The sequence below is a fragment of the Mustela lutreola genome, chromosome 1 (genome assembly GCF_030435805.1).
Source record: "Mustela lutreola isolate mMusLut2 chromosome 1, mMusLut2.pri, whole genome shotgun sequence".
NCBI classification, from domain to species: Eukaryota; Metazoa; Chordata; class Mammalia; order Carnivora; family Mustelidae; genus Mustela; species Mustela lutreola.
Window position 1 is genome coordinate 251,087,989 of NC_081290.1, and position 11,054 is coordinate 251,099,042.

The following is an 11,054-nucleotide window of genomic DNA, read 5'->3' on the forward strand; positions in this document are numbered from 1 at the left end:
ATTCTTCTCCTTTCAACTTCTAATTTTGTTTATAGGGGGTGACATCTGGGTCCAAAGTGTGAAAGCACATTTAATAGGTGTGATCTAACTTCATTAGTCATGAAGGAAAGGAACAAAGAAAAGCCACTGTGCAACCATGTTGCCATTTAATGCTGTTCTGCATAAGGATAACAAGTTCTAAGGTTCTCTCAATTTGCTAATAATTCTATCATTAGACTTAAATATGCTTGATTATTACTCGTTATTCTACTTCAAAATAGTAGCAGCCCATTTTTTAGAGAACCAGCTATGAAAATAGAGGTTGATGATATGGAAGGGGTATTCATTAGGCTTTCATTTAGAAATAATAATGTCCACAATGGTTCTGTTCTCTCTTTTTTTTCCTGGATTGTTGGCTTCCATCTTCTTCTGAAACAATAATATAACCAAAAGAGTAAAAGCCAAACAAGGCCAAACCAGCTCTTGAAGTGGGGTAAACAACTGGGAAAAGATTTCATCTTCTCTACAGAGAAGCAGCCTCATTTTTAGACAATGGTTTTCTAGAAAACCAAATCTTCACTTTCATCCTATATTTTCAAAATAAAGGAAAAAATGACAAAGGATTTAACTTATTTTTGACAAATGCTGATGAGAAATAATTAAATCAATGTTAAGAAAAAACAAAAAAGCACCTTTCTTTCCTGACCTATAATAGAGCGTCTCAAACCAGTATCCCAAAACATTCTGCCACACTACATGTGGGCTGAAGATCTGCCCAGATACTGATCCCTACAGCCCTCTCCAAGGCCAGACATGGCCTGAGAAAGCCAGAACTGTTCATTTTTTACACAACCATACCTGTTAATTTTCCCCAGTCTACCTACAAGTATTACCATTTTTTACCTATGCCATTACAAGATAAAAGCTAAAATGGCTTGCCTATAGGAATTCTATTTAAACTTTCTCATAGGAAAGACCCTACTAATCTAGCCATCTCTATGTGTGAGTGTATGTACGTGTGTCTACTAGCTTTCAGATTTAGCCTAAATATTCTAAACATGACTAATATTCCTTGAGGGCGGTAAATCAATATAACAAAATTGTGCCACTCCATGGTGCCTAGTGCATTGCTCCAGTCATAGTGAGATCCCAGCAATCAAATGCTGGTTGATAGAAGTTCATTTTGTGTCCACATGAATATGGCAGGACCATTACCCACTCGGTGAACTGAGCCAGCCCTCAGACAGATCCAGACAAGGGAATGATTCTTATTTTCATTTTTTAAGCCACATTCCAACTGCTAAACAAAGTTCTAGAAAAAATGTGCAGCCCATGTTTCCATTTATATACATGATTGGCATAAAAATATCTTAACAGACAAGTAAAAGCAAGGCTTGATATGTAAGATACAACTCAAATTGGTGACCAGACAACTAGAAGCTGGTTGTTGGTCCTCAAAATTGTATTAACATTTTTTCTGTGCATAAGTTTTTTTAAAAAAAATCTATTCTTTTAGTTTTAAGTCACACAGTCTGTGGGTTCCCCCTGCTGGCTCTTTAACTGTTAGAATCAGAAGCTATGAAAACAAAAACAAAAACAAAAAACAAAAAAAAACACAAAAAACACTGAAGATACCTCTCCACTGAAAACCAACTCCACCAGAGAAAGGAAAGTCATCAGAATGGTTCCTGACACTGGAAGTTTCTAGTTCAGAATGGCTAAGAGATGTGAAAATAGAACTGTTTATTTAAGCCAAGAACCAATGAGATGCAATGCATTTTATTTTATATGTTCATCCACTTAATGTTTTTGTAAATTGGGCCAATATTTAAAATCTAGATTTATAGTTTCCCTTGAAAGCCTGCCAAGAGTGAACCAATATTGTCCATGGCTATGGGAAAGAGTGTTGGAGGTTCTTGGATGGAGTGTGCCCACTAGGGTTTGCTAAAGGTACTCGTGTTTCCCATGACCTGATCCACACTGATCTAATATTAGTGGCCCCTCACCATCAGTAGCATGAGTAGTTAGTTTAGTTTAGTTTAGTTTTGTTTTTTAAGATTTTATTTACTTATTTGACAGAGAGAGATCACAAGTAGGCAGAGAGGCAGGCTGAGCAGAGAGCCCAATGTGGGGCTCGATCCCAAGACCCGGAGATCATGACCTGAGCTGAAGGCAGAAGCTTTAACCCACTGAGCCACCCAGGTGCCCCAGTAGTTAGTTTTTGTATACTTGATCCTTTTCAGTCGTTACTGTTCTGTGTCCAAATTTCACCAGGTGATTGAGTCTTGCAATTCTCCTTTGACACATAATTTGAGAACCACTCTCTCAAAAAACTACCACTGATTCCTCCACATCCTCCCACCCCAACCTCTTTCCAATAAACGCTTTTGTGATTTTTGACATAAAGAGGGCTAACAGGTCCAGGGAAAGAATGCTATGAAAACCATAATTTGGGCTTACCTACTTATAATGAGACAGCTCTTATCGCTTCGGGTTTAAATAAGAGAACAGGGCATGTACTAGAGAGTTCTCTGAATGGAGAAAAACTATCAAAAGAGGACAGTTTCAAATTACTGTTTCACGTCTGAATCCATTTCTATAGCTGCAGCATGGGAGAAGAGAGAGAGTGGGATCCAGAAAACTTTATCAGTCAAATAGCAGAGGGAAAAAAACACTGTGACTAAGAAAGGGATAAAAGAAATATTTGAGGTATTTCAAGAAAAGACTATATAATCTTATCAAGACCTGCCAAAGACAGGCTGGAGGTCAGGAAACCCAAACCTTCTTTTACACTGCATTTGGATGAAAAGCAAAGCCTTATTTGGTCCGTTATAATTATGTGCCCCCGAGACAGCTGAACCTGCCATCTGGACTCACTGCTCCTTGACATAGATATTCCAGGCGACGACGGGTCACCAAAGTGGTTGTTAAGTTTGCTCTGCTTATATATTTGGCATGAAATGAGCTCTTGGGTATATATATTTTTCCTCCTCGCTGGAACAGTTAAATAACAGTGTTCTGAGAACCTTCTGTTGTGAGGCTCTCCCACCCAAGTTCAGTGATTTTCCTTCATCCACCTCTCACTCCAAATATGTCTTTTCCCTCATCTCAGTAGTTTGTTTGTTTGTTTATTAAGAGAAGACAAAATGGAGCAGTATGAAGGTACCTGTCTGAGGTAAGGATTTCTGGGTCCAAATCCCATCTCTGCCACTGACCAGCTTCTGGGCTGGTTTCTTCCAATGGCAAAACACAAAATCTAGAATCCAGGAAAATTTTTTTTCTTTTTTCCCCTTTGGTGACTACTACATAATTAGATATCTGTGCACATAGGCTTACTTAGCTTAATATTTTTAACTGAACACAGAGGAAAGCCAAAGGGTCCACAGTGTGTGAGAGAAAATTATGCCTGACTCAAACACAAGGAAAGTGAATAAGAAGGTTTTATTAGTTTTATTTTCCTTTTGGCAGGCATCTTTCACGAGGATCCCTGTTGTTTTGTGATGAATGTTAATAAAATGAAACCTGAACAGCTCAAAGTATATAATGAATTACTATCAGCATCCAGTAAAATGATTCACTGATCCAAGTCAGTTAACCTGATAGCCGGCCAGTCAGTGTCATGGAAAAACAGATGGGTAGGTCTCAAAAGATGTCTCCAAAGGCAAAGGAAACAAAAGCGAAGATGAACTTTTGGAACTTCATCAAAATTAAAAGCTTCTGCACAGCAAAGGAAACAGTCAAGAAAACAAAGAGGCAACCCACAGAATGGGAGAAGATATTTGCAAATGACAGTACAGACAAAAGGTTGATAACCAGGATCTATAATGAACTCCTCAAACTCAACTCACACAAAACAGACAATCATATCAAAAAATGGGCAGAAGATATGGACAGACACTTCTCCAATGAAGACATACAAATGGCTATCAGACAAATGAAAAAATGTTCATCATCACTAGCCATCAGGGAGATTCAAATTAAAACCACATTGAGATATCGCCTTATACCAGTTAGAATGGCCAAAATTAGCAAGACAGGAAACAACATGTGTTGGAGGGGATGTGGAGAAAGGGGAACCCTCTTACACTGTTGGTGGGAATGCGAGTTGGTGCAGCCTCTTTGGAGAACAGAAATTTTTAATTTCCTCAAGAAATTAAAAATAGAGCTTCCCTATGACCCTGCCATTGCACTCCTGGGTATTTACCTCAGAGATACAGATGTAGTGAAAAGAAGGGCTATCTGTACCCCAATGTTCATAGCAGCAATGGCCATGGTCGCCAAACTGTAGAAAGAAACATGATGCCCTTCAATGGACGAATGGATAAGGAAGATGTGGTCCATATACACTATGGAGTGTTATGCCTCCATCAGAAAGGATGAATACCCAACTTTTGTAGCAACATGGATGGGACTGGAAGAGATTATGCTGAGTGAAATCAGTCAAGTAGAGAGAGTCGATTATCATATGGTTTCACTTATTTGTGGAGCATAACAAATAGCATGGAGGACATGGGGAGATGGAGAGGAGAAGGGAGTTGGGGGAAATTGGAAGGGGAGGTGAACCATGAGAGACTATGGACTCTGAAAAATAATCTGAGGGGTTTGAAGGGGCAGGGGGTGGGAGGTCGGGGTACCAGGTGGTGGGTATTAGAGAGGGCACGGATTGCATGGAACATCTGGGTGTGGTGCAAAAATAATGAATACTGTTATGCTGAAAATAAAAAATAAATTTAAAAAAAAAGAGAGATCATGAGTATAATCATGTTTTAAAACAAAAATTCGCCTTATCTCCAGAGCCAAGTAGGCCATATCTGGCTTATAGGGTGAATGGAGGATACCAGGTATTGGATGATCAGTATCTTTTTGTAGTCTAATATTCCCTTCCCAGTCTTTCTTCCTAAAGCAGTATTTTTCTTTCTTTTTTTAAAATATTATCACATAATGTATTATTTGTTTCAGGGGTACAGGTCTGTGATTCATCAGTCTTACACAATTCACAGCGCTCACCATAGCACATACCCTCCCAAGTGTCCATAACCCAGTGACCCCATCCCTCCCACCCTCTCCCCTCCAGCAACCCTCAGTTTGTCTCCTGAGATTAAGAGTCTCTTAGGCTTGTCTCCCTCTCTGGTTTTCAAAGACCATTCTATAGGATCTCACACAAAAAGCAAAGGGTCGGGGGAGAATGGGGTAGATTCTGAGGTTCTGTATTATTTAGGATATAATGAATTGAATAAAACATATTTTTAAGGGAATTCTCAGAATCTTTAACATACCACTATGCCATGTTATCTGTGAGTTTGGTGATTAGCTACAGTTTGTTTTCCATGAGATTTAGTACAGCCCAGCCAGGGTCATTCAGAGATGTAATAGGTCTTGTTTATTTGTTTGTTTGTTTGTTAGAGAAACCACAAGGGGGCGGGAAGTAGAGAAGCAGAGGGAGAGGGAGAGAATCCAAATCCCAAGCAGGCTCCACACCCAGTGTGAGCTTGACATGGGGCTCAGTCTCAGACCCTGAGATCATGACCTGAGCCAAAATCAAGAGTCAGATGCTTAACTGACTGAATTACAAAACCATTGCCCGCCCCCCTTCCCCAAAAAAAGAAATGTGTTAGGGCATTTTGATTGTCACGGTGGTTGAGGACCTCTACTCACACTTAAAAAGCCAGGCAGCAAAGACACCGCATTCCTACAGCACTTGGCACAGTCCCACAGAACAAAGAATTGTCGGGCTCAAGATGCCAGCAGCCTCTCATTGACATAGACAGCGAATGCAACACGAATTTGGCCATAGAACCTTTAATTTGGAGAGTAGCTTGCGACCTAGTATTCCCTGGGATCCATTTTGGGAAAGTTAGTCCAAGGTATATACTTAAAGACTTAGGTTATAACACTAACCAGCCTTCCCCAATCCCCCCACACACACCCATGAATTTCCCTATTTAACTGGGACTTGGTGAAGACTAAAATGATCACAATCCCTGTAATCAAGGTGAAATGGAAGCAGGAAAATGGAGATAGAGATCTGTAAGTAGAAATTCTGCCTTGAATCCACTGAGTCAGAAAGCCAACCTTGTCTCTTTAGAGCATTTATGGCTTGTTCCTCTTTCCTCAATTATTAGGATGACTTAGTAATCAAAGCCTTTCCACCGAGTAGTACAACTTGCTGAAGCAGAAGAGAACCGTCATCTAACCACTGGGAATGGGGTCAGGACTTTGACCAAGAAAAAAAAAGATACAGAATTAGAAATGTTTCGTTGTTGGTTATTTTTGAAAAACATCAGAGTCTTACAGGTGCTTACACTGGGGCCTCTCGCCTGCCTCTGCATCAAGGAGTCTGTCCCTAAGGGATGGCAAGGATACAGAGAAAAAGAAACATTAGGGCACTGTTGGTGGGAATGCAAATCGGTGCAGCCATTAGGGAAAATAATGTGGAGGTTCCTCAAAAATTAAAAGTAGAATTACCATATGATCCAGTAATTCCACTACTGGGTATTTATCCAAAGAAAATAAGAACACTAATTCAAAAAGATACATGTGCCCATGTTTATTGCAGCATTATTTACAGTAGCTGAGATATGGAAGCAGCCCAAGTATCCATCGAGAGATGAATAAGTAAAAAAGAGGTGGTATATATATGGTGTGTTTGTGTGTGTGTGTGTATAATATAGCAGTATTATATATTATATATTACATATACATATATTATATATTATATATATCAGTATTATAAATATATAAAACACACATATATATAATACATATATATTCATTCAATATATATATATATATATTCAGCTATAAAAATGAATTAATTCTGGGGTGCCTGGGTTGCTCAGTCGTTGAGGGTCTGCCTTCAGCTCAGATCATGATCCCAGGGTCCTGGGTTTGAGCCCCACATCGGGGTCCCTGCTCGGCAAGAAGCCTGCTTCTCCCTTTTACACTCCCCCTGCTTGTGTTCCATCTCTCGATGTGTCTTTCTCTGTCAAATAATAAATAAAACCTTAAAAAAAATGAATTAGTTCTTGCCACTTGTAATAGGACGGATGGAGCTAGAGGGTATAATTATAAGTGAAATAAGTTAGTCAGAGAAAGACAAATACTGTATAATTTTCATTAATACATGGAATTTAAGAAACAAATGAACAAAGAAGAAAAGAGGGAAACAAACAAAAAAAGACTTAAATAGAACAAACTGGTGGCTGCTAGAAAGAAGGGGGATGTGTGACACTGATGGAGTAGATTCAGAATACACTGATCTTGATGAGCACTGAGGAATGGATAGCATTGCTGAATCATTGGATGGTACACTGGAAGCTAATGTAACATTGTGTATTGATTGTATCTCAATAAAAAACAAAACAAAAAAAAAGAAGTCTGGGTGTGCCCCACTGCCTCAGTCAGTAGAGTGCGGTACTCTTGATCTTGGTGTTGCGAGTTCCAGTCCCACGTTGGGTATAATGAAGGCTTAAAGATAAAATTTTTCAAAAAGATAAAAAAAAAAAAAAAAAAAAAAAGACTGTTCCTTTCCACTTTCACACAAGCCTTTTCCCACCTTCACTGTTGCTTAGATACAGTTCATCGTTGATTTCACTTCCAAATGTTGAAAGGACTTTCAGGAGAGTAGAGGAGTGATAAACAAGGGGCAGGATGTCCATTTTCTTTAGACTCTCCCAAAATAATAGTCACTAACTACTGTAGCCATTAACAAAATACTTAGCTGGGTCATCTTGGGCAAATCATTAGTACCTTTGGAGTCTCAGTTTCCCTGTCTTTAAAATAAGAATGACTAAAAATACTTACTTTACAGGGCTATACAAATGGAATGAGATCATATAGGGAAGTCCTTGGCCCTGGCATACAGTTAAGTGCTTGATGTTGGTAAAGTGGCTAGGTTATTGTTTATAATAGTGAAGCAGATTTTCTGCCTCTTCTATTAGGTCACCCACAACGCCCAAGAAGACCCCTGCTGCTTCCAGATGTGGCTGAGAGGATAGCTCAGGCAGTCCTGGTGTAAATAGACAGCAGGCAGAGGCTGTAGCCTGCCTGGGGTCTCACTCACCTGGGGTCTCACTCACCTCCCCAGGCTTCCTTTTTTCTTTTTTTTTTTTTTTTAATTTTTAAAAAAGATTTTATTTAATTCTCTCTGCTTGACTCATCATATGGTTTCACTTACTTGTGGAGCATAAGAGTTAACACAGAAGACACTGGGAGATGGAGATGGAGAGAAGTGAGTGGAGGGGAAATCAGAGGGAGATAAACCGTAAGAGTCTGAGAAACAAACAGGGTTTTGGAGGGGAGGGAGGTGGCAGTTGGGTGAGCCTGGTGGTGGGTATTAGGGAAGGCATGTATTACAAGGAGCTCTGAGTGTGGTGCACAAACAATATATTTTGGAACACTGAAAAAAGATTAAACTAAATTTAAAAAAATGTGTATATATATATATACCTAGTACAATGCCAAATAGCTAAAACTTTCTTGAGAAATATAAGCTAATTATGAATATGTTGCAAAAATTCAAAATTTATTTGATATTTTGAGCAAATGTTCATGGGCATAATAAACGAATCATCTAGTTTCAAGAGAAAAAAAAGATTTTACTTATCTATTTGAGAGTGAGAGAGCATAGCCGGGGTGAGGGGAAGGGAGAAGCAGACTCCCTGCTGAGCAGGGAACCCAACACCGGGCCAGATCCCGGGACCCAGAGATCATGACCTTAGCCAAGGCAGATACTTAACCCACTGAGCCACCCAGGCACAGCCCCCTACCACAACCCCCTCCCCAACCCCAGGCCAGGCTTCCTTTTCCATCATTTAAAGTTCAGCTAAGAAAGCAGCAGAGGCCACCAAATTAACAATTTCTTCAATATTCAGTTTCTACTCCCTTTTCAATAAGACTTGATCCCCAGGGTAATTTCTAAATACCTTTTACTAGCTTATTTTAATCTTGATTAGTTGGCTCCCTTGGCCGCTCGTGGTTAAAATTCAAATAGCATGGCAATACGGGGAATAAAGGGACGCAGGATCGTCAGAACTGACCGAAGCTGTGTCTAACAGCCTCCCAGCGACGTTTTCACTAAGGGGAATTCTAGGCCTAGAATTGTCCGGGCCTCACAGTGGGTCTGCTGCAGAACTGGAACTGGAATCGGGTTCTCTTGATTGCTTCAGACCACAGAGAATCCTGTTTTAGCTCAGGGATTCTTACAGCAATAAGCCAAAAAGAGCAGAAAAATTCAGTTGTAAGAATCTTAATAAAAGATTAATGCAGTTAGTGTAAACTCAGAACGTAGGTATCTCGTGGCCGGGATCCTTCCTAAGTGTACTGGACTAAACAGTACTACTTTAACAGAACAAAACTTAGTCCCACCAATACCGGTCATCAGAAGGAACATCCAGAAGTGAAGCTTGCCTCAGGACCCCTTGGGGTGGCGGTCTCCTGACCAGAGGCCTGCAACCATTCCTGCCTGGAGGCCCCAGCTCTCACAACACCTCCTGTGAACACTTGGCCTTAAACGCTATCCTGGATGGGACGGAACGCAATGCAGACACGGGAAGAGGGAGTTTTTAGTCTTTACCTAACTAGTTAAGGGAAGAGAAAGAACAGTAAATCTGTCTTCCCAGAAAGCATCATGGAGCCCTGCTCTTCAGAGGTGATATAGCCTTTCCAGGGCACTTCCGGGAGTCAGGGACTGGATCCCCACAGCGGCCTCTCTTTCCCCTCAGCCCTGGACTGAGAGAAACCCATCTCTGTCTTCCATCGCTCCCATCCTCTCAGCTTCTTTCACCAAACCCTAGCATTCCTGGGGTGTCTGAGTGGCTCAGTCAGTTTGGGCATCTGATTCTTGATTTCAGCTCAGGTCATGACCTCAGGGTTGTGAGATCAAGTCCCACCGAGGGCTCCACACTTGGTGTGAAGTTTCTTGAGATTCTCTCTCTCCCTGTCCTTGTGCCCCTCCTCCTGCTCTGGGGTACTCAGTCCCTCTCTTTCAAATAAATAAGTAAATAAATAAAATTTTAAGCCCCCCCCCCTTTTTTTTGCATTTTTCTCAATTGACCTTGGTGGCTCATTAAACTCAGGTCCTAAATTATTCTCTTTTCTCTGAGGAAAAAGAGTACTTAATTTTCAAACCATCTGGGCAGTGAGGAGAAACATTTATATTCGGGGTGCCTGGGTGGCTCAGTGAGTTAAGCCGCTGCCTTCAGCTCAGGTCATGATCTCAGGGTCCTGGGATCGAATCCTGCATCAGGCTCTCTGCTCAGCAGGCAGCCTGTTTCCCTCTCTCTCTGCCTGCCTCTCCGTCTACTTATGATTTCTCTGTGTCAAATAAATAAATAAAATCTTTTAAAAAAAAGAAACATTTACTTTCAATTTTTTCAGAGAGCAAAGAAATGCAAGAAAAGCAAACCAATTCGTTTTCATGTTAAGATCATCTGAATATTTACATCCTATCCTGATTGTAAACGTAAGGAAGGTAGAGGGGTCACAAAACTCTAATCCAAATTCTTCACTACCAAACTAGCTCTCTGTTCTCAGTTTCTGTATCTTTGATGGAGTGAAAACTCACCTTGTGTAATCTTTGGTTTCTTCCTTGGGGGATTGCTTCTTAGGCTTACCAAGTCCAGCTTCTGGGAGTTTATATAAGGAAAAAAAAATGGGGGGAAATGTAACATGGATAACTAGTGTCTAGGACAGGACAATAACCAGAGCATCACTTCCAAAATGGGGATAATGATAAGATCTACTGCATAGCATCACTATGAGGGCTAAAAGGAGATACTTGGTATGAAATATTTAGCACAGCCCTTGGCACATAAAATTGTCCAATAAATGCCTACTCTTTTTTTATAAGAAAAGTTTATTTTTACAAGAGTTTATTTTTATTATTTTATAATAAATAAAAAATAAAAATAAAAATATTTTATTATATATAAAAATAAAATAAAAATAAAATAAATTTTATAAACAAATAAATAAAAGTGAATTAAATAAAAATAAAAATAAAAATAAAAAAATAAAAATGAAAAAGTCTTATTTTCTAAGAGTTTATTGTAAAAGTTTATTTTTATGAGAAAATT